The sequence below is a fragment of the Leucoraja erinacea genome, chromosome 13 (assembly GCF_028641065.1).
Source record: "Leucoraja erinacea ecotype New England chromosome 13, Leri_hhj_1, whole genome shotgun sequence".
Classification (NCBI taxonomy): Eukaryota; Metazoa; Chordata; class Chondrichthyes; order Rajiformes; family Rajidae; genus Leucoraja; species Leucoraja erinaceus.
In genome coordinates this window covers 20,896,250-20,921,836 of record NC_073389.1, presented here as the reverse complement: position 1 = coordinate 20,921,836, position 25,587 = coordinate 20,896,250, and the positions used below count along the sequence as shown (strand labels likewise).

Below are 25,587 nucleotides of genomic sequence, written 5' to 3'. Positions count from 1 at the left end.
TTGAAGAGTCAGGCAGCTGCACAGTCCAAAATGTACAAACAACGAACTGCAGATGCTGGTTTATACCAAAGATAGACACAAAGCACTGGAGTTACTCAGTGGGTCAGGCAGTATCTCTGAAAAACATGGGCAGATGAGGTTTCGGGTCGGGACCCTTCTCTTGTGCCATGTTCTGCAGAGGTGTTGCCTGACCGGTAAGTTACGCCAACACTTTGTGACTTTTTTTGTAAATCAGCATCTGCAGTTCCTTGTATCTCTGTTAAGTGGCAAATAGGGGTTTGGTAATCTATCTATACAGTAAGGAACATAAAATGAAGGATGACAATACTTAGGTCCCACTGTGAATGAAAGGATAAAAGGCAGTCTGTGAGCTCCAGAGAAGCAAATCATAGAAGCATTGCAATAAGGGTCGAGACACATCGTTAGATTGAAAAAAATGGGAGGGGAGGGGGAGGAGGGGGGGGGGGGGGGGGGGACAGACAACTGGAAGTGAGAAAAGACCAGGACTACAATCCCCCCTTACTTTCAGTCTCAAGGATCCCAACTCGAAAAGTCACCTACCCATTTTCTCCAGAGATGCGGCCTGACCCGCTGAGTTACTCCAGCGCTTTGCTGCACAGTCCAAGTTTGTGATAAAAACATAGAAAAATAGGTGTAGGAGGAGACCATTTGGCCCTTCATGCCAGCACCGCCTTTCAATATGATCATTTAAAATCAGTACCCCGTTCATGTTTCTTCCCCATATCCCTTGATGCCTTTAGCCCTAAGAGCTAAATCTATTTCTCTCTTGAAAACATCCAGTGAATTTGCCTCCACTTGGAAACAGGCGGGTCTCTGCCACTATAAGGCAGCGATTCTACTGCTACGCCACCGTGTTATATTGTGATATATATGTAGTCACTTTGATCACTGCAAATGGGACATTTTACAGTCAATCATTCCAGCAAAAATCTAACATCACCTTTACATCACACTATGGGAAGCATGCTTCAGTCCATGGCCATTATCAAAGCTCACAGCTCGGACTTTGAATTTCCTAGATGTATGGGAATTTCCACCTTCTTTGATTGAAGGCAAGCAGCAACCAAACATGCACACTGCAATCAGCAAACATGGCACAGAATCCAAAACTTCCAATAAAAGAAATAATTGTTTTAACATCTCCAAGACTAATAGCATAAAGCCTTTGGTTTGCAGATTTTTTTGTGCTTAATTTCAGCTTTTAAGACCACATTAAATATTAATTGAGCTGAAGCTGATTACATCAAACAATTAGATCACTAAAAGTCCCTAGCTCCTCCAGATTTTTCTTTCACAGCTCTGCCTGAAGGTGCAGTATTAGAAGAGAGAAGAATATACTGTATCCCATGAAACTGTCAAAGCTTAGGCATTTTACAGATGTATCAGAGAACATATTTCCTGAGCTTTCCCCCCATTTCCAAAAACTATCAGTGACCAAATATAAATCTTTTATATCAATTGTCAAGTTCAATTAGCCTGGAGCACATCCCACACCATGGAATCTGTTCATCTGTGTAGTTGCATGCAACTTCAATTTGTTCAAATTGAAATTCAATCTTTCACTAGAATTAAAACTATGGGGTAGAAATTCATGAATGTTTTGGAGGAGATAATGATGATAGATTTCCAGCAAGTCCTGAAACTGTGCAGCCTGATGCTAATCAGGAAATGAGTCACATAGATTTATAGAGTTATATAGCACGGAAACAGGCCCTTCAGCCCAACTTGCCCACACTAAACAACATGTCCCATCTACACTAGTCTCACTTGCTTCAAGAACAACATCAAGAATACTGAAGAAATTCCACATCACATCAAGCAACTGGGAGCACATTGCACTGGACTTGCTCTCCTGGAGGAAATCAGTGCAGGAAGGAGCTGCACTTCACGAAATGGAGAGACAAACGACAGCACCGTAAGGAGAGAGAGAAGGGGGCTCAACGACTACCAACCACCACCAGTCTCCACTGCCCACGTTGCACCAAGGCGTGTGGATCGCGAATCGACCTCTACAGACAACTGCAGACCCACAAGTAGACGACCCTATGGAGAGGACAGTCAGACTCATTTTGAGTGATCGCCGATGATGATGAGTCTCAGTTGCCCGCATTTGGCCCATATCCCTCTAAACCTATCCTCTCCATGTACCTGTCTACATTTTTCTTAAACTTTGACATAGTATCTGCCTCAACAATCTCCTCCGGCAGCTCGTTCTATACCCCCATCACTCTTGTTGACAAAGTTGTCCTTCACATTTCTATTAATCTTCATCCATTCACCTTAAATCCATGTCCTCTGGTTTTCGATTCTCCTACACTGCGCAAAAGATTCCATGCATTTACCCGATCTATTCCTCTCATGATTTTGTACACCTCTTTAAGTTCACCCGTCCTCCTCCTGCGCTCCAAGGAATAGGGTCCCAGCCTCCTTAAACTTTCCTTACACGTCCACAAGTTAATGATTATAGCATGAGGAGACACAAGGAACTGCAGACACTGTTTATAAAAGAAGACACAAAGTGATCGAGCAACTCAGCAGGTCTGGAGATCATGAACAGGTGACATTTCAGGCCAGGATTCTTTTTGTTTAGTTTAGACATACTGCGTGGAAACAGGCCCATCGGCCCACTGCTGGTCAACACTGACCGGCAATCACCCGTATACTAGCTCTATCCTGCATACTAGGAACAATTTGCAGAAGCTAATTAACCTACAAACCTGTACATCTTTGGAGTGTGGGAGGAAACCGGAGCACCCGGAGAAAATCCACACGATCACGGCGAGAACGTACAAACTCCGTACATATAGCACCCATAGTCAGGATCAAACCCAGGTGTCGGCTGCTGTAAGGCTGCAACTCTACTGCTGGTAGACAAAAGTGCTGGAGAAACTCAGCGGGTGCAGCAGCATCAATGGAGCGAAGGAAATAGGCAACGTTTCGGGCCAAAACCCTCTCTACTGCTGCGTTATTAAACCATATCTTACTGTATGATTGCAGCAAATTGCCTGAGCAGAACACCCTTGGTCACCATTCTTGACAATCCATCTACCTTGCTGGGAGTAAGCCGTGTGTAAGACTGTAAGGATCATGGGAGCTTAGGGTAGCAGAGGCAGTATTAACTTCAAAGCAACAGGCAGTCTCCTTCTCCTTCTGGTTCCAATGTGGTGGAATGTGTGCAAACCTCAGCTGAAAGGTTCCGCAGAGACCTCTGCAAGTCTGTGGAAGATCTGACAGATAAACTGCTTTAGAACCTAGAACATAGAACAGTACAGCACAGGAACGGGCCTCACAGCCCACAATATTTGCGCTGAACATGAAGCCAAGTTAAACTGATCTCATCTGCCTGTACATGATCCGTATCCCTCTATTCCTTGCACCTCCACGTGACTATCTAAAAGCCTCTGAAAAGCCACTATCGCATCAGCCCCCACCACCACTTCTGGCAATGTATTTCCAGGCCCCTTATAAAAATATTTCCCCTGCACATCTCCATTAACATTTTCCCCTCTGACCTTGTAGCTATGCCCTCTAATGCTGGCCATTTCCACCCTCTCATAATTTTATATATATCTAGCATGTTTCCCCTCAACCTCTGACTGACAATCCAAGTTTACCCACCCTCTCCTTAAATGAAGAATAAACCTATGGCTTTTTTCATTGCGACCACCAACTATATGTAAGGAATTTCCCAGTTGAGTCGTGAAATAGGCACCCTCTGTTGAAATGAGAGCCAAGCTCATTTCACGCTGCAGCCAAGACCAGAGTAGAAATAAGTCAACTGTGGTCTGAATATACACGGACAGCTTGGACACAGGCTGTTGCACTGTTAAATTATAACAGTAAACGGGGTGCAATGGTGCTGAACATCTTGCATCGATGGGTTATGTCTTTTATACTGAGGCAATTTGTCAATTTAAGATCGTTGTGAAATAATCCTCTGGGGGGTAACTAATGGTTAAAGCGAGTATGAAGCTCAGATTGTAAACAACGCGCAAGTCAGTTTTTATACTGATAAAAAACCACGTAGTGGTGAAGCGGTGGAGCTGCTGCCTCACAACATCAGAGAGCCAAGTTCGATTCTGACCTCGAATGCTGTCTGTGTGCAGTTTGCACCTTCTCCGGGTGCTCTGGTTTCCTCCCACATTCCAAAGACATGCAGATTTGTAGGTTAATTTGCGTCTTTAAATTGTCCCTAGTGGAAAGAATGCAAAAGTGTGATAACATGGAAATAGTGCAGAGGTGATCAATGGTCAGCGTGGAATCAGTCAGCCGCATGTTTGTTTCAACACTGTACCTCTAAACTAAATGTGAAATGCCTTAGACAGCTAGGAGTCTGTGGTAGTGTGAAGTTGGCATGTTCTCCCTGCAACCACACGGGTTTTCTCCAGGTGCTCCGGTTTCCTCCCACATCCCAAAGATGTGCAGGTTTGTTGATTTATTGGCCTCTATCAATTACCCTGAGTGCATAAGATATGAAAGTTGGCTAAAATGGAACGTTTGCTGATGATTTATGGTCAGTGTGGACTCGGTGGGCCAAAGGGCTTGTTTCCATGCTGTATCTCTAAACTAAACATGAAAAGCCGTAGATAGCCGAGGGGTACGTGCACAAATAGGACAAAAGCGGCAAGATATCCAAAACAATGCAGAAATTAGTTTCCTTCTTCTCTTCCCATGAAAAATGGGAGAGAAGTTTTGTAGTTTATGTTAACGTCTTATAAATATACCAGCTGAAATCAGTGGCTATTTCGTAGCAATTCTTACAAATAGGGAAAATAATATGACAGCTTCATGAAAATAGCATATTTTAGAAAAAGTACATTTCACTTGGTGCTCCTTGAATATGTCTTATTCACATACCAATGTTCCTTCAAACTGAACTGTGCTAAACTCTAATTAAAGTAGTCATGTGAGGTATTAGTCATGTTCACAAGGTCAAGGTTGCAAGTCTACAATGGTTTGCGCTCCAACAATACACTGAGATGATTGCAGAGAAAAAAGGTGCCAGTGTCAGGGGGACCAAGATGGTGATTAATTGTAGAAAAAAGCCCGGAGGCGGAGGCAGAGGCGGAGGTAGTATAACTCTACATCATGATGGGCCTGGAACTCGTTGAGGTGTAGGTGTACAGGTACAAAGCCAGGGCCACTGTTGAGGACTAACTGTTCTGCATCCGAAAGAGGGAGGTCGGGGGGGGGATGGTGAAAACACAACGGGAATGAGGGCTGTGGTCTGAGAGGCAGAGGGGCGACAATCATGGGGGGTGAAGAAGGGTCTTGACCCAAAACCTCACTTATCTATGTTCTCTGGAGATGCTGCCTGACCCACTGAGTTATTCCAGCACTTTCTGCCTTTTTTTTGTCACAGTCAGTCCTGACTGCAAATGATTTACCATTTCTATTATATGAATATCCAATTGCAGAGGGGATATTTTGTAACAGAATGAAGAGAACAATAATATAATAACCTGCTGGATTTACTTGCCCTTTAACTGAATAAAGTTTAAATTAACATTAGTAAATATATCTTTGACACCATTGTTGCTCTGCCAGCAATCTGCAGCAGCTTTCAATGAAAAACAGATTAAAGATTAAGGGCCAACATAGGTTTTGTTAATCATACATAATATATGACCCCAGAGTCATACAGCTACAATATACACCACAGAAACAGGCTCTTCAGTCCAACTCATCCAAGTTGCTAAACTAAGCTAGTCCCCCACATTCCCCCAAGCCTCGCTATCCCAGGAGCCTTTTGCGGACGCACAGTATACACTAGGTGGTGGCTGAAAGATGCTCTGAGATTTTCTGGGGTACAATCAGGGCTGGGCATATGAGGGAAGGAGCCAGGTATTGACCATTGACTTCAGACTGTACAGTGGTGTGATAGTGAGTGGAGGTAAATTAGAGGTAGAGAGGGGGGCAATCTGAAAGAGAGGTTGTGGTCTTGCAGAGGGTGGCTCTCAGTGGTCAGAGCATACTTCACCCTGGCAGAGAGGAGGCAATTGGTGAACGGGCAGAAGCTGGCGTGGGAAATACTACGTGGATGGCAAAGGACGATTTAAAGCAGCTCAGCGAGATGGAGTGGACGAAGTGGGAGGAACCTAGGAGGGAAGAGAGAGGGATGGGAAGGGGAGGGAGCTCAGAGGGAGGGTGGGTGGAGGGGAGAGGTAGTGAAGAGTGGGGTGAGAAGGGGAGGGAGCTGAGAGATAGGGTGGGTGAAGAGTGAAGGTGGTGAAGGGGTGTGCCATGGGAAAGAGAGAGTGGGTGATGAGGGAAGGTGTTGAGGGGCAGTGGGATTGTGAAAGGATGGAGGCTGAGAAGGAGTTGGGCGACGGGGAGAGGTAGTGAAGAGGATCGTTAGATAGGGAGGGAGCTAACAGGGAGGATGGGTGAAGAGTCGGGACGGTGAATGGGTGAAAAGGGAAGATTGTGAAAGAGAATAGTGTGTGTCTGTCCATGTGTGATCAGCATTTTTTTTTTTAAATATGTATTTTTATTAGAAGCAGTGTACAGTAGTATAAACCACGGCATATGACAAAATACATTTCATGTACAACTTCTATTTTAAATTTAACAAGAAAGATAGACCAAGAGAGGAAGAGCGAGAGAAAGAAAGAGTGAAGGAAATAGTGATATGTAAACCCCTAGACTACCAGGTGTGTAGTCCAGGGGTGAACAAGTGATAGCCTGTGGAAAATTAAAGACAAAAACCCATAAAATAATTTTTAAAAAAGGAAGAAAAAGAAAGAGAAAATCGAGGAAAAGAAAAAAAGGGAGCCTTATGTGTGGATATACCTTCTTCATCTCACCACACCCATCATCCAGTTCGTGAATCGGTTTATTTCCAGAGTTGTGTTACACCATACTATACTTGTAATGAATCGGTAAAAGGAGACCATGTCAGCATTGAAGAAATTCTCCAGTTGCTCTCTTCATAAAAGCCTTGGTTTCGGTCTTTCTAAACTAGACCAATGACCAGAATTCAAATAATACTAAATGTCCATTGACCTACATTTCCTGCCCTCTAATAGTTGTATAATAATGACTAATATGATTCTACCTGGAACCATTTGCTCTGTGTGATAACAACAAAAAACAAAGATTTGTTGGATAAATCCTAAACGGACACTTCAAGTCAAGAATAATAAATCACTCAGAAATTCAATTTCAACAACTTCAAAACCTATCAATAATAGCACATCTTGATCCACCACAAAACAATTGAGTCATTCATTCTTGCAAAAGTATATTTGTCAACTATTGGAATTCTTTGAATTGATAGACATCAAAAGTTAATGAGTTTAATTATTTCCTGCTGTGAAAGCCATGGGTTACAGCCACAACTTCATAAGTTATAGGAACAGAATTAGGCCATTCAGCCCATCAGGTCTACTCTGCCATTCAATCATACCTAATCTTTTTTTTCTCTCTCAACCCCATCCTCTGGCCTCCTCACCAAAGCCCCCTGACACCCGTACTAATCAAGAGTCTATCAATCTCCACCTTAAAAATATCCATTGACTTGGCCTCCAGACTTCTGTGGCAATGAATTCCACAGATTCACTACTCTCTGACTAAAGAAATGACATCTCCTTTCTAAAGGTACATCCTTTTATTCTGATCTACAGGCTCTGATCCTAAACTCTTCCATTAGTGGAAACATCCTCTCCACATCCACTCAATCCAGGCCTTTCACTATTCGATTACTCTCAATGAGGTTCCCCCTCATCCTAAACTCCAGCGAGTACAGGTCTATTGCCATCAAACGCTCTTCATATAGGATCATTTTCGTACACCTCCTCCAGATCCTCTCCAATGCAAACATATCCTTCCTCAGATATGAGGCCCTCGCAAACTGGTGTGAACAAATGTATACTGAAGTTCCCTGCAAATCAATTCCAGGAATGCGTGAATCTGAAACTTAAAAGAGTATTGGGTATTAAACAAATATCAATTTTTCATTTCCACCGAAAGCTTTCAATGCCGACAGGCCAAATAAATTTGGAACAAGATTACAAATTAAGCAATGACCTGTATTTAATTTGAACTGCGTACTGGGACAATGTTTTTCAAGGAGAATTTTCTACTTTAACTTGGGTTTATGATCTGAGACCTTTAATACATATTTTATGCTCTATGATTTGGGGAATAAAACTGGTACAATGCTTGTTAGATCCTAGTGCCAATCAGAAAAGATCTATAAAGATAAAGTCTGAAGTAGTATCCCGATCCGAAACATCACCCATCCTTTTCCTTCAGGGATACTGTCAGGCCCATTCAGTTACTCCAACACCTTGTGTCTATCTCAAGATTGATAACATTATGGAAATACACAAAAGACTGGAGCAACTCAGCAGTCAGGCAGTATCTCTGGAGAACATGGATGCCGTAGCTGATGTTTTGGGTCGGGAGTCCTTTTCAGACTGTAACATTATGGGTCCATTTCTCTTACTGATGCTTGCTGTTAGCAAAACTCTTTACAAAAAATAGCCCCTTGTTTTGCCAATCAGTTTAGGAAAACATTACAGAAATTTCACTGTTGGGCAGGGAATTTGCATCGTAAGTAACAGATGGTGTGATTTAATTTAGAGTAATAAAGAGTTGAAGATATTGCTGCCAGATGTTAATGGCATTTTATGACTAATAGTGGAGCATTATTAATTTACTTTTTAGGAAAGTGCACATTAGTAAAAAATAACTTAAATAATTAGCTTAGTTATTTCTGAATTCACAGAAAATGCTTCAGAAAGTACAACTGGCAGGAATCATGGAACATGTTCCTGTAATGTTTTAGTTTTTGTTTATAGATACAGCGCAGAACCAGATCCTTCAGCCCACTGAGTCCGCACCGACCAGCGATCTCCACACATTAACACTATCCTACGCACACCACGGACAATTTACACTTATACCAAGCCAATTAACCTACAAACCTGTACATCTTTGGAGTGTGGGAGGAAACCAAAGATCTCGGAGAAAACCCACGCGGTTACAGGGAGAATACAAACTCCGTACAGACAGCACCCATAGTCGAGATCGAACTCGGGAATAGATTGGGTAAATGCACAGTTTTCTGACCAGAGCAGGGGAATCGAGAACCAGAGCACATCGGTTTAAGGTGAGGGAGGAAAGATTTAATGGAAACTTTGGGGGTACATTTTTTAGACAAAGGGTGGCAAGTATATGGAACAAGCTGCCGGAGGAGGTAGTTGAGGCAGGTACTATTGCAACATTTAAAAAACATTAAACATTTTTTTTAAATTGTCCCCAGTAACATCTGTAAAATTGTCCTCAGTAAAGAGGAAGAGGACTGACTTTGGTGCCTACCCTCACAGTGGAAAATTCTGCTGTATGGGAATGATTTACGTTGGAGTCTATCGAGTGTTGTGTCCTTTTTTTAAATTTGTATGGCTGTATGGTGACCACACGTTTCACTGTACCAACTGGTACATATGACAAATAAATGTATCTTGTATCTTGTATCCTTTCCAGGGCTAGGGCTGAAGGGTGTAAGTTATAAAGGGAGGCTGTAGAGACTTTGGCTTTTTCCTACAACCAAAGGAGGCTGAGGGTGACACTATAGCAGTAGGTAAAATCTTGAGGGGTGTAGATAACGATAATAGCTATTGTATCTTCCCCAAGGTAAGAGAGTCAAAAACGAGAGGACATAGGTTTAAGACTTTAGACTTTAGAGATACAGCGCGGAACAGGTCCTTCAACAAACCGAATCCGCGCCACTAAGCTGCCCTAAGTTGAGAAAGGAAAGATTTACAAGGAACCCGATTGTCAACTTTTTCCACACAGAGTGGAGCCATCTGAAGGGGTAGAGGCTGGTACAATTGTGATGTTTAATAGAGATTTGAACAGCTACATGAATAGGAAAGGTTTGGCGGGATATGGGGCAGGTGCAGGCAAATGGGACTATCTTGGTTAGGAACCTTGGTTGCTATGGATGAATTAGATGGAAGGGCATGATTCTGTGTTTTATAACTCCATGACTATGGCAATTTGAATATTTTCATTGATTGTGAACTATTTCATTAAAAACAAGTATTTTCAGTGACATTACCCACCATGCCGAGAATGATCCACCTTTAGAATGGTTGGGGAATGACGGTGACAGTGTGGAAACAGGCCCTTCGGCCCACTGAGTCCATGCCACCAACAATCACCCATACACGGTTTCTATGTTATCCCAGTTCCGCATCCTACACACTAGCGGCAATTTACAGAAGCTAATTAACCTACAAACCTGCACTTCTTTGGAATGTGGGAGGAAACTGGAGCACCCGGAGAAAACCCACGCGGTCTCAGGGAGAACATCCAAACTCTGAACAGACAGCATCGCAGTCAGGATCGAATCCAGGTCTCTGGTGCTGTAAGACAGCAACTCTACCGTTGCGCTACTGGGCCACCCTTAAAGTTTTGAAGCATGCTAATTCAACAAGGATTCCGCCAAATTTTAGCACATAATAAGCAGCAAAGATAAAGTCCATTTTAAAGCACATTGTTGTTTGTCAGTTTAAAAATCTGACAATTATTTATGAATTACACTTTGGTTGTAATGTTCAAGTAACACCTGCAGTGCATTCACCAAAACTGGTCAGTTATAAACAAAATTGGCCAGTTATTCAAGTCTGCAGCACATAATTCAAATTTACATAAAAGATACAAAACAATTTCAAAAAAAATATTGTGGTGATCTCAAGGCACCTTTACTGACAGCAAAAAGTTTTGTTTCAGAAAATGATTTCTCATTTCATCAGACAGTCGCTATTTTATGTAAGTGGAAATAAATGGCAAGCAGACAGCAATCCAATCAGTAAAAATTGTTCAGGTGTGACTATTTCAAGCAGCAATCCCTTGTCATGTATTCACCAGAGAACTGACTGTCAGAGGACAAGTGCATCTGCTGTAAAGATGCTGGATCAGAAAGTAACCATTAGTTGGGTGACTGCTGCAAGATGAAGCAAAATAATGAAAAATTCCTTTTGTTGCTGGCAGGGCATGTTTAAATACTGGTGATGGCTCCGAGCTGGACAATTGAAAAGCAACAGCTCCAACAATGGACAGCCTCATAATAATGAGTTTTGGCTGCGTCAATCTAATCATCAATACAAATGTACACAAAAAACAAGAGCAGGAGTAGGAGTAAGCCAATTAATCCATTAGCCTGATGTAGACTTTAGAGATACAATGTGGAAGCAGGCCCTTTGGTCCACCAAGTCCATGCCAACCAGCCGTTCACTAGTACTGTCCTACACACATGGGAGAATTTACAAATTCCGTGCAGACAGCGCCCATAGTCAGATAGAACCTGGAGCTCTGGCGCTGTCAGGCAGCAACTCTACCGCTGTGCCACTGCGCAGCTCTACCATTCAATACCATCCAATAAGTTCACACTGATTCAGTCTTGGCCTCAGCACCACTTTCCTCCTCCTTCCTCATATATCGTCAATATGTAGCTCAAAATCCTTGTCACTCCTTGAATACCTTCAATGCCTTGGCCTCCACTGCTTTCTGGGGTAAATATTCACGACCCTCAAAGGACAAATTCCACCTGTACCTTCTTCCTGATGATGAGACCTTGGTCTGGTGGTGTGGGTCTTTGATGATATTCCTCCTGTAGATCTCTTCAATGGTGGAGGTACTAATACCAGTGATGGACCGGGCAATGTCTACCACTTTCTACAGCCTTTTTTGGTCCTGGGTATTTGAATTACCAAGTCAGGATTCACCCAGTCAGTATGTTTTCAACTGTACATCTGTGAAAGTTTGATGGAGTATTTGGCTTCATACCAACTCTCCCCAATCCTGTAAGGAACTAGAGGTGTTTCTTTGTGATTGCATCCATGTGCTGGGCTGAGGGCAGATCTGCAGAGATATGCGCACCCAGGAACCTGAAGCTGTTGTCTCTCTCTCCACAGCCATCTAATTGATGAAGATATTCATGAATCCCCAATTAACAAATGGCCTAATTCTGCCCTTATAATTTATGAACATACAGTAATCCATAATTTGGGATTGAATTTGCCAAATCCAACGTAATTTTGGCAATAAATATTAGAACCACAGTTTCACATTCACGTCTGGCCATCAAACAATAGGGCGCAGCAGATCGATTGTCACAGTTAACATTGCAGCCAAACTTGTTTTGAGGGCTTTAGATTCAAAACTATATTCCAAGAGACCTGCCAAAGCTGAGTGCTGTTACACAAAAGGTCCAATAGGAAAGATTCATAAAGTAGTAACCACCTGCACTAAATGTTTAAAATCTGTGCAAAAATCAACTCATGAACTATCTGCTTTACATTAGCAATGACAAATATTTTTATTTTTAAAGCAGAGAGATAGATTCTTGATTAGTACAGGCATCAGGGGTTATGGAGAGAAGGCAGAAGAATGATATTGAGAGGGAGAGATAGATCAGCCAAGATTGAATGGCGGAATAGACTTGATGGGCCAAATAGCTTAATTTTGGACTTATGACTTACGACCCAATAGCTGAAGATGTGCTCATTTTAAGTAAAAGGAATAACATAATTTGATATAGAAACAATAATAATACGGTACAGGAACAGGTCTTCCTGCCCACAATGTATGTGCCGAACTTGATGCCAAGATAAACTAATCGCACCTCCCTGCACATGATCCATGCTCCTCCATTCCCTCAATATTCATGTTCCTATATAAAACCCCCTTAAACTTCACTATTGTATCTGCACCCACCACCACCCCTGGCAGTGCATTCCAGGCACCCACTTATGCATGAAACTTGTCCTGCACATGTCCTTTAAACGTTGCCCCTTTAACCTTAAAGCTATGTCCTCTGGTCTTTGACATTTCCACCTAGGGAAAAAGAATTTTGACTTTCTTCAATATATACACCTGATAAATTGATATACTTCCATTACGTCTCCTCTCAACCTCCAGCTATCCAGATAAAAAAGATTATCCAACCTCTCATAGCGAATACCTGCTAAACCAGGCTCTCCAAATCCTCCACACCCTTTCTGCAATGAAACAACCAGAATTGTACACAATACTCCAAATGTGGCCTATCCAAAGTCATACAGAGCTGCATCATAACTTTCGACACTCTCAAGTCCCTGACCAATTAAGGCAAACAAACCATACACTCTATCTACTCGTACTGCCACTTTCATGGAGCTACAGACCTCAAGATCACTTTCACATCAAAATAGTGGACAAAAGTGCTGGACTTTGTGAAAGAAAAGGGGATCAACTTCCAAACTTAACTGCACATGTGTGTTCTCCAGAAGTTGTCAAATGTCTTCCTCTGTACCTGTGATCGCCTCTATTGTTTGTACTCCAAAGTTTGGCCCATTATTACTTCATGATCATAGTTATAAAGAATGTTCTATCACCCCTGCCTAGCGTCTGCAAAGAGAGTTATCAACTTATGGGCGCAAATTAATTGATTGCTGAGACTGGGTGGTAAATAGTTTATTTAATGCACTCAATGATTGTTCATCCCAGTTTGGCAAAATAATAAATCAGGGAAGGTAGTGCATCCGTGGATAACAAGGGAAATAAGGGATAGTATCAAAACAACAGATGAAGCATACAAATTAGCCAGAAAAATCAGCCTACCAGGGGACTGGGAGAAATTCAGTCCAGCAGAGGAGGACAAATGGCTTAATTAGGAAAGGGAAAATAGATTATGAAAGAAAACTGGCAGGGAACATAAAAACTGACTGCAAAAGTTTTTATAGATATGTGAAGAGGAAAAGATTAGTTAAAACAAATGTAGGTCCCTTACAGTCAGAAACAGGCAAATTGATCATGGGGAACAAGGACATGGCAGATCAATTGAATAAGTACTTTGATTCTGTCTTCACTAAGGAAGACATAAATAATCTGCCGGAATTAGCAGGGGACCAGGGGTTAAATGAGATGGAGGAACTGAGTGAAATCCAGTTAGCCGGGAAGTGGTGTTAGGTAAATTGAATGGATTAAAGGCCGATAAATCCCCAGGGCCAGATAGGCTGCATCCCAGAGTACTGAAGGAAGTAGCCGCAGAAATAGTGGATAAATTAGTGATAATCTTTCAAAACTCTTTAGATTCTGGAGTAGTTCCTGAGGATTGGAGGGTAGCAAATGTAACCCCAAGGGAGGGAGAGAGAAAACGGGGAAGTACAGACCAGTTAGTCTAATATCAGTAATGGGGAAAATGCTGGAGTCAGTTATTAAAGATGGGATAGCAGCACATTTGGAAAGTGGTGAATTCATTGGACAAAGTCAGCATGGATTTATGAAAGGTAAATCATGTCTGACGAATCTTATAGAATTTTTCGAGGATGTAACTAGTAGAGTGGATAAGGGAGAACCACTGGACGTGTTATATCTGGACTTTCAGAAGGCTTTTGACAAGGTCCCACATAAGAGATTAGTATCCAAACTTTCAAGCACACGATATTGGGGGTTCAATATTGATGTGGATAGAGAACTGGCTGTCAGACAGGAAGCAAAGAGTAGGAGTACACGGGTCCTTTTCAGAATGGCAGGCAGTGACTAGTGGGGTACCGCAAGGCTCAATGCTGGGACCCCAGCTATTTACAATATATATTAATGATCTGGATGAGGGAATTGAATGCAACATCTCCAAGTTTGCGGATGACACAAAGCTGGGGGGCAGTGTTAGCTGTGAGGAGGATGCTAGGAGGCTGCAAAGTGATTTGGATAGGTTGGGTGAGTGGGCAAATGTATGGCAGATGCAGTATAATGTGGATAAATGTGAGGTTATCCACTTCGGTGGCAAAAACAGGAAAGTAGACAGAAAGTAGGCTGATATTAGATTCCATTCCCATTATTTGTTAATGAAGATTTCCAATGATAATTGGAGTGGCCTAAACTGGACCTGATTTCACTGCTTCTACATTGCATGACTGTTCTTTGGGACAGGCAGAGAAAATAAATAGTCAAAGCACTTAGCTTTGGATCTAACGATAGCATCTACAGCATTGAGGCTTAATAAGTTCTAAAGAACTTTAGAAGTTTGGGGCAGCAGGGTGCTGCAGCAGTAGGGTTGCTACCTTACCATGCCAGCAACCCAAGTTCGATCCTGACTACAGTTGCTGTCTGTACAAAGTTTGTATGTTCTCCCCGTGACTGCATGGGTTTTCTCCGGAAGCTCCAGTTTCCTCCCACACTCCAAAGACATAGAAACATACAAAATAGGCTCAGAACAGCAGAACCGGGAGTTGGGTTGTCAACATATAAATACAGCTCATCTGTTTTGTCCTGGCTTTTCTCGCCTCCAGTTTCATAGAAACATAGAAACATAGAAATTAGGTGCAGGAGTAGGCCATTCGGCCCTTCGAGCCTGCACCACCATTCAATATGATCATGGCTGATCATCCAAATCAGTATCCTGTACCTGCCTTCTCTCCATACCCCCTGATCCCTTTAGCCACAAGAGCAACATCTAACTCCCTCTTAAATTAGCCAATGAACAGGCCTCAACTACCTTCTGTGGCAGAGAATTCCACAGATTCACTACTCTCTGTGTGAAAAATGTTTTTCTCATCTCGGTCCTAAAAGATTTTCCCCTTATCCTTAAATGTGACCCCTTGTTCTGGACTTCCCCAACATCGGGAACAATCTTCCTGCATCTAGCCTGTCCAGCCCCTTAAGAATTTTGTAAGTTTCTATAAGATCCCCCCTCAATCTTCTAAATTCTAGCGAGTGCAAGCCGAGTCTATCCAGTCTTTCTTCATATGAAAATCCTGACATCCCAGGAATCGGTCTGGTGAACCTTCTCTGTACTCCCTCTATGGCAAGAATGTATTTTCTTGCAGGTTTGTAGGTTAATTGACTTTGGGAAAAATTATAAATTGTCCCTAGTGTGTAGGATAGTGCTTGTATACGGAGATATTGATTAATGTGGACTCGGTGGACCAAAGGGCCTGTTTCTGTGCTGTATCTCTAAACAAACTAAACTTCTAACGTTTCAAAACCTTCAAAGTTTTATGTTCCATAATACAACCTTGGTAAGCGGGCAAATCCACCATTTATTGTCCATTCCGAATTAGTCTTGCTGCTTTTCAGAGAATATTTGACAGTCAACCCCATGACTGTGGCTAGACTCACTGAAAGAACAGATGTTGAAAGTCAATATAACCAAGGACAAATACCTAAAAGATATCAGGGTCTTTATGACAATCCAATAGTTTCATGACCACCATTACTTTTCATTCCATATTTCTTGAACTAATTAATTTAAACTGCCCAGCAGCTGTATTCAGATTTTAAATACCGTCTTCAGCTTATTTAATCCTTCCTTCATGTAAGAGGTTCTCACCTTAACAGAGAAGTTCAAAATATTTGTCCATGTCTGTATTAACTTCATAATGAAGACTGGAAGTGAAGGGTCCTGATTGAACTTATGATTTCCATATTTCCTCCACGCCAGTGACAACTAATTCAGTTACATATCTGATCAAATTCCTCACCATTTTCCTTTTGTTTACTATTACCTCTACATTGTCATCAGCTTGTACGATCATTTCCTTTTCCCACCAGCAGAACTATGATCATTTTTCTTACATTAAACACCAGCTTCAACTCTCTCAAGTCTAAAGGGAACCAACTTGACACAACTGGCATCTCTATCCCTGCCAAGTCAATAATTTCTTTATTATCATGTGTACCAAGGTACAGTGAAAAACTGCATTCAGGTCAGCAAGACTATCACTTTACATAAGCACAGCCATCCAGTAGGTACAGAATGTACAGAAAGGCCAACTGACTCTAAATGCAAGAGGTGCCATTTTGGCACCATTTTACAGTCCCAGCTGCAGTGGCCACAATGGCCCATTGCAACCATCACCTCTGTTCCAGTCATCTCGCAAACGGTTGTCTCTCTCCTTGCACGGCTCTCTTCAGTACTTGTTCCTCAGGGGGCGAACCTCCCATAGCTGACCACGAGGGTGCAGAAGGTAAGAACCCCAGCTTCTTCCTACCTGCCATTTTGTTCAGCATTTGTCACCATCTCCCTCCATCCAGGTCAATAATGTTCATTGCGCTACCTGGTGTTCCAGGATCATCTCAGAAAATAAAGAAAACATCAACCTTATCCTTAGCTTTCCAAACAATCCCTGCCATCACTGGTTGAAAGATGAGGACCTCATGATCTTCAAGATTGAGACCATCTGCTCCAGTTTCTCAGCCTTTGAATTGCAGTGTCACTGACTTGCTAAAATACCATCTCCAAGCAATTTATCCCATATCTCCTCCCCTGTTCTCAACAATTTCATATAATTCATAGAACTCATTGACTTTCCTCCCCTACACTCAGCCCTGACCCACCTGGACAGCAATAACACCTACATCAGGATGCTGTTCATTGATTTCAGCTCCGCCTTTAACACTGTCATCCCCGCTAGCTTGATCACCAAACTCAGCGGACTTGGCATCTCCACCTCCCCCTGCAACTGGACACTGGATTTCCTTACCAACAGACCACAGTCTGTTAGGGTCAACAACCTCACCTCCTCCACTATAACACTGAACACTGGCGTGCCACAGGGCTGTGTGCTCAGCCCTCTCCTCTACTCCCTCTTCACCCATGACTGCATCCCTAAGTATGGCTCCAACGCCATCATTAAATTTGCCGACTATACCACGGTGGTAGGGCTGATCAGTGACAACGATGAGTCAGCCTACAGGGAGGAGGTCCAGCACCTGGCAGCCTGGTGTGCCAACAATAACCTCGTCCTCAACTCCAAGAAGACGAAGGAAATTATTGTTGACTTCAGGAAGAACAGAGGAGGCAGACATACCCCCATCCATATAAACGGGACTGAGGTGGAGCGCGTCTCCAACTACAAATTCCTCGGGGTACGCATCTCGGAGGGTCTGTCCTGGTCCCTCAATACCACCAAACTGATCAAAAAGGCGCAGCAACGCCTTTACTTCCTGAGGAGGCTCAAGAAAGCTCACCTGTCCCCCCAGATCCTGACCAACTGCTTCATGGTATGGTACAGCAATTGCACCGCAGCGGATAGGAAGGCACTACAACGGGTGGTGAAAACCGCTTAGCACATCATCGGTGCCCCGCTCCCTGCCATGGATGCCCTCCACTGAAAACGGTAGCTGAGACGGGCCAGGAAGATCATCAAGGACCCCTCTCACCCTAACCATGGACTGTTTGCCCTCCTCCCATCAGGGAGGCGGTACAGGAGCCTCAGGTCTTGAATAAGCAGGATGAGGAACAGTTTGTTTCAACAGCACACTTACATTGCTGAACTCGGAGTCCCGTCGCTAGATATCTTTGGTCTCTCCATCCACGTTGTTAACCAGTACTCCTCTTACTCTAATGTACGCTTGATCTGTACTTTTTTTATTCCCATCTTGCACTATGACTATGACCAGACGCTAAACTGCATTTTGTTGTACCTATACTTGTATCTGTGCAATGACAATAAAGTTGAATTGAATTGAATTTCAATCTTGGTCTTCTTCCTGCAAACATTACCATTCTGCAAGATTGCATGAAGCAGTGAACACTGCCCAGTCACTCACTGGTACTGACTCCCCCATTATCAAAGGGATCTACAGGAGTCACTGCCTCTATAAGACAGTCAACATCATCAGAGACCCACGCTACCCTGGCCACACTCTCATTTCACCCCTGTCATCGGGAGGAAAGTATAGGATCCTGAAATCTATTATGTCCAGGTTCGGAAACAGCTTCTTCCCAAAAGCCATCAGGCTATTAAACACTGCAACCTCCAAATAGGCTCCAAACTATATAGAATTTGGGGCCTTTTTTTCTACTTTGCACTGTAATTATTTGTTTATTTGTCTGTTTGTGTGTGTGTGTATATATATACTAGACTAAGTGGGACCCATTGGGTCCCATGTTCACAGGGAAGGGCTGGTCCCACAACGCAATATTCCACCTCTCCACCAATTCCAATATTGGTGGCCAGTGGGGGGGGCTTTCTGGAGCACTAGTATGGGTGTTGTGGGCTGAAGGGACTGGTTTCCAGAGGGCTAGTATGGACATTGTGGGCCAAATGGATTCTTGGGGTGGCAGCTCAGTCACTCAAGCCTGATGTGTTAGCAGCTCACTCACGGCTGGTGGGCTGGTAGTCGACTCACGGCTATTCCTTGAAATTCCATTTTAAGCAGGATGCAAGGCCACCAAATTCAAATGCAGTTTCCTACCATTTCAAGCAGGGTGCAAGGCCATCAAATTCAAGTGCAGTGTCATGCCACTTCAAGCATGGTGCAAGGCCACAAACTCTTACCACTTCAAGCAGAGTGCAAGGCCACTAAATTCAAGTGCAGTTTCCTACCACTTCAAGCAGGTTGCAAGGCCACCAAATTCAGGTGCAGTTTCCTACCACTTCAAGCAGGGTGCAAGGCCAGCGAATTCAAGTGCAGTTTCCCACCACTTCAAGCAGGGTGCAAGGCCACCGAATTCAAGTGCAATTTCCGACCACTTCAAGCAGGGTGCAAGGCCACCGAATTCAAATGCAGTTTCATGCCACTTCAAGCAGGGTGCAAGGCCACCAAATTCAAGTGCAGTTTCATGCCACTTCAAGCAGGGTGCAAGGCCACCAAATTAAAGTGCAGTTTCATGCCATTTCAAGCAGGGTGCAAGGCCACCAAATTCAAGTGCAGTTTCATACCACTTCAAGCAGGGTGCAAGGCCACCAAATTCAAATGCATTCATACCATTTCATGCAGGGTGCAAGGCCACCACATTCAAATGCAGTTTTGTACCATTTCAAGCAGGGTAAAACCACCACAAAACCACTCGAAAAACCACAAAACAGCACATAAGCACCACACTCACAGTTCTGTAGACATTCAGTGCGTTGATTCACAGCTCAGACAGTCGTGACCTCTCCCTCTCCCATCTTGCAAAGACTGAGCCACACCCACACTTCCAGGTTTGATAATCCCTACCCCCTTCCACCGGAAGGGGCGTGGTCACGAGAGAGATTCTCAACATTTTTTAAACACTAATAACACTTTCATTTTTCATTGATGGGAAGAATCCTCTGCACCTGATGAGCGGAGGGGGACTGAATAAGATGGCCAAAAATCACAGCCGTAAGTGGTAGCGTTTTATCTAAAATCAATATACAGTGCAAACAGGAAGTTTTCAAGTTCAGACGTTTAATTATTTTCCATTTCAAACCAACCACCACCACCAACAACCATTTGCTGTGCTTTGTTTCAAACCAACCACATTTTCATTTTCAAACAACATTAAGGGCACTCAAGGTCAGTAAAACCACACTTGCAGTTTAGTAGACATGTGTTCTGTGTTATTCACAGCTCAGATTTACAGACAAACCACTAGGGGCGCTGCACTGGCAGCAGCCTCTGCCTACAGCCTGTCTGTTATTTCTATCTTTTTTTTAATTTTTAGTTAGTCTAAAGTTTTGTGTTGGGGGAAACTTTTACTTTTCTATGTGGGGGAGGGGGGGGCAGGGTAAGGGGGAAACCGGGGTGCCTTGCAGAGGGTCTGCCAGCAGCAGTCGCCGTTTGGAGCTTTGGAGCGTTGGGCCGTTGCTCCAACATCGTGGAGCTCTGGTGCGGAGAGCTTCCAACGTGGGCGGCGCTGAACAACATCGTGGAGTCCTAGGGCGACTTGCAGAGGGTCTGCAGCAGCAGTCTCCACCCGGCGCGGCCTGCGGACTTTGGGAGCCGCCGACGCCGGTAGGATGGGGCCGACTCTGGTGTCCACGCCACTGAGGACGTCCCGCAGCCCCGACATCGGACTTACAACACCCCGGCGAGCGGTCCTGAACATCGGGCCGCCCGTAGCGGCAACTGCGGAGGGCACGGGGAGGCCCTGACCACGGGGAACAATGGATGATGAGACTGACTTTGGTGCCTTCCCACACAGTGGGAAACTCTGATTCTGCTGTGTGGGGATGTTTTATGTCAAACCCTATAGTGTGTTGTGTCCCTATTTTTATTGTATGGCTGTATGGGAATTTCATTTTACTGTGCCATCTGGCACATGTGATGAATAAATCTATCTTGTATCTTGTATCTTGTATGTGACACTCTTGCTCCCCCATCTTGCAGAGACTGACTGAGGCACTCAACACGTCTGGGTTTTATAGTCCCTCCGGAAGAGGAGTGGCCTTCAGGAGAGAGAATCTCAACATTTAAAAAAACTTATAACTCTTTAATTTTTCATCAATGGGAAAACTCCTCTTATTCTGTGCAGCGGAGGGGGACTAAAATCACAGCCGTAAGTGGCAGCGTTTTTTCTAAAATCAATATACAGAACAACAGGAAGTGGTCAAGATCAGACTTTTAGTAATATAGATATATACATACATTCACTCACACACACACAAATAGACAATATACAGAATTTATGTTGTTTTCATTATGTGGTACACACAGTACAATAATTTAAATGTACTGTTTAGGAGCACATGACAATAAAAAATTCTTGACTCTTGAATCTTGATCAGATATCAGCTGACCAAATAACCAAGTTGCTAGCAACACACAAATTGAGTGAATTAATTCAAAATAGTTTTCCATCCTGCTACTTAAGAGAATACGCTCTGCAGCTTCAGTTTGTACTGGTATATACAGTATGAATATAACATTTGAATATTGCAATGGTATAAATGAATATAAAATTTATATCAACCCAACATAATGCAATCACTGTCATTTCTGGGATTGTAATAAAACAAATACCGTGGGTGACATGGTGGTGCAGTAGTAGAGTTGCTGCCTTACAGTGCTTGCAGCGCCGGAGACCTGGATTCGATCCCGACTATGGGTGTTGCCTGTACAGAGTTTGTACTTTCTCCCTGTGACCGCGTGGGTTTTCTCCGAGATCTTTGGTTTCCTCCCACTCTCCGAAGAGGTGCAGGTTTGTAGTTTAATAGGCTTGATATAAGTGTAAGTAGGGCCTGTTTCTGCGCTGTATCCCTAAACTAAACTAAACTAAACTAAACTAAACAAAACAACAGCAGGCAACATCAGTAACATGATTCCAGTTCATCCAGAAAAATATACTTGCAATTCACAGTCTGAAAATGCAAGGATAAATGTTCTGTTGTGAGTGGTGCATATCTGTCACAAACTGCATTAAAATATGATCATTTCCCCACAACCTTCCAAGCAAATTCATTTGCATCCAGAGACAAATAGGTTCTGCATGGACTAGCATAATTGGGCAGTGTTTTAAAAACACATTTAAATTGGTGTAAAACATATTCCTTGACAAAGTAGTGACATGATGCAGTTTCATTAGTGCAGCTGGAAATGGATTTACAGAAACGTGTTTTAATTCACCAAATTCAAATCACTACCTGTGAGCATCACAATTTTAAATTACATTAATATAAAATACAAACCTAATTTCTAATGGGTATCTCAGTTACGGAAAAAATTATTTCAGATCAACGTACCATATAGTGTTTCAGTATCCAAAGACACAGGTTAACGCTGGAGCCACTTGAAAAACTTTCAAACCACTATCATCACCAGAAACCCTTCAAGGTAATTAATTCCCTGAGGAACATGGATGATTTTACAAACAGGACACATTTTTAGTAAAACCAGTGCAAAAGCCTTCAGAGAGTGGATTGTACTAATTGTAATTGCAAATTACAATTGCAAAATTCGCTTAAAAGTTCAGTGGCCTTTTGGAATGGGTTCAGCAGGTCTCGATGAATTGTGCTGTTAAAAACGCAAGTGAATCAAATGAAAGCAGCACTTTCCTGCCTGTGTGATGCCTTGATGACTGCTATAACTGAATTACACTATGACTATGACAAGGCAAAGTGGTCTTTGAGCAGTGGCTGCACACAGACCTCAATGATGTCTCTCTGGCAGCTTATGCTTCTAAAGGCCGTTCCCACTGTTTTTAAAATGTCGCTGATGATTCCAAAGCATTCAGAAACAGTCGCAAAACTTGTAAGTGTTTTCTTTCAATAATTTAAAAAAGTATCAGGTAACAATTTAAATGTGTTTTTAAATAAAATTCGATAGAATAATTTAAACATTAAGATCAATTTAAACCAAACAATTGCCACCGAGAATGAAGAGGGACCTTGTAGGGGACTACCGAGATCGAAGAGGGACCCGGTGTGGGGCCACCTGTGGCCACAAGCATCGGCGGGTCTCGTTCAGTGCTGCCAGAAGATCAGACTGTACTGAGAACTTTTGCAACACTGTCGGCGCCAGAAACGTGGCGACTCTTTGCGTACTGCCGAGGTGAAGTCTGGTGTATGATTTTATCAGATTGTAAGCAAAATCAACAAATTTCACTGTACCTATGTACATGTGACAATAAAGTATCATTGAATCAATAAATTATTGAACAAAGTTAAAGATCAAACTAAATACAATCATTTACCATTTTGTTGAAGTATAAGTGAATGGGGCTATGCAGGATGCCAGATGGTGTTAAGCTAAAAATCCAGAAACAAAGGCTATCTTGCCCTTTATCTTAGTGTCTTATCAACTGCCCTTAGGCAATGGTTGAATGGTTCTTTATTTGTCACATGTGCAACTACACAGTGAAATTATTTTTGCATATTTACACGTGTGGGAGGTTTTGACAACATTTCCAAAGTCCGGTCCACCCGCGCACTCGGTCTACTGGAGCAGTTCCCAATCCAGGTAAGCCCCAGGCTCCTGCCAAGCCTTCCTCCCTCACCTTCGACCAGATCGGCCCGGAAACTGACGTCCTTCTCTTCACCAGGCCATTTTTGTGCCACAGGGCCACCTGCTGCAGCCAACCTTGAAGGTGCTGGAGGTATTACCCCGGTTCACCCTTTTACCGCCCCTTGCACCTCGCGTTTGTCTCTTCAGCAGCTCTCTTAGCCGGGACATCCCGTATATTGGCCGGGACATCCCGTATATTAGCCGGGACATCCCGTATATTGGGCTAAATTATTTTGTCCTATATGGGACCGCCCTTGCCCCTTATTTGACTGCTACTAATCGGGTCAAGGGGACTGTCGATTCGGAGCGCCACGTCCGTCCCCGCCTCACCCATCCCGACGTGAATGCATCCCTTGGAGTGCAGCAGCAGCGCCTCAGCCATGGACCCATCGGTCGGCAGCGCGGCCAGCTGTCCGACCTTCGGACCTTCGCTTACCGCCGACACTACCACCCTTCCTTCTCATGGCCGATCATTGGTTCATGAGTTGGTTGGGGTACCGGACTTTCTGTGCGACGGCACGTGGGCCAAAGCTCCTCGTGTAGCCTGCCGGCTGGGCTTTGTGAGCAGTCCAGCACCTGAGCCAACCCATCATTCACCCAGCCACGGCCGAGTCAGTCAACGAATTGCCGTCGGGAATTTGTCCCATATTTTGACCTTGTGTCCCTTATTTGCGAGTGAGAAAGTTGGCAACCCAACTCCCGGTTCCGCTGTTCCGAGCCTTCAGGAACACCGAGCCTTTGGGTGCTCGGATCAGTTCCTCCATTTCGCAGAAGGCTGAGACTTTGGGTTGGCTCCTCTGGCAGGTTCCCAGTTCCATGGCACCCCGGGAATGCTTGTCGTGTTTATCTCAGTGTATTCATTGGTATTGACGTAAATGGGACTGGATTTTAAGTGCAATGCACCACAGCGGATTAGAACTGTCAACTTGGCACAATCAAGTAAGATGCATTTCTATCCTACTATGAGCAAGAATGTAATTGGAGTGAATTATCTAGAGGAATTCATAATTCATACTACCCAGCATTTACTTAGCCTTCTTTAAAACACGATAAACTTATGCAATGATGTTGCTGAACCAAATGTACAATGAGGGTTAGCCTCCCATCAGATGCCTCCTTCACAACTCGGCTCTCAGTACCACACATGTTGCACGCAGGATGTGTGAGTTGGGTGTAAGACCCTCATTCATTTGCTTCTGGTATGTGTATATAATAAGATCTAAAGGCAAGCCGATGCATTATCGAGGACCATGTGCTCTATTTACTATTCCCAGACACACAAATTGACTTGAATACCAAATGCTGCTGGACGATTATCAACTTGGTTCAAGTTTGATCTTTTAGACCTGCTGATTGTCCAGTAAGAGGAGCGGCCCACACAACAATGGTGCCAACTGGGGCTTTCCGAAGTCCAGGTCTATGTGATGGAGGGTAAACTGAAGGTTAGTGAAGTCACCTGTGAAAAGATATTGCACATTGAAGGGTTGGAACCTGTGTAAGAACTCCTTGCCCAAAATTTGAGGGTATATGAAAGATTAATGCCAATGTAACTCCTGTAAGTAAATGGCATGACAGAGCTTGCACCATGATCAGCAAGGTAGGATTGTGCTCTTACATCTTTGCAATTGTACATATGAGAATAATTTTGTAAAAAGAACATATAAGATTTTATACTATGACCTGAATGTTTTCTTTCATTTACCATTTATCCCTTTTTCTGCAATCACACACCAAAAATGACTTTAATTCAATGGCAGGCTATGCCCCTCTGCAGGTTGAATCCTTATCTTTCTTCCCCTAACCCCGGTCAAGGTTGCTTCACAATTGCCCAACATCAAGGTGGGGTTGTTGCTGCATCAAAAGTGACATTTAATTCCTTCT

General features: G+C 43.3%; 1 protein-coding gene across 2 annotated transcripts in view; it reads right to left on the bottom strand.

Annotated features, from left to right (window-relative positions):
- lsamp (limbic system associated membrane protein) overlaps positions 1 to 25,587 on the bottom strand; it is a 629,716-nt gene that overhangs the window by 55,994 nt on the left and 548,135 nt on the right. The window lies entirely within an intron of this gene.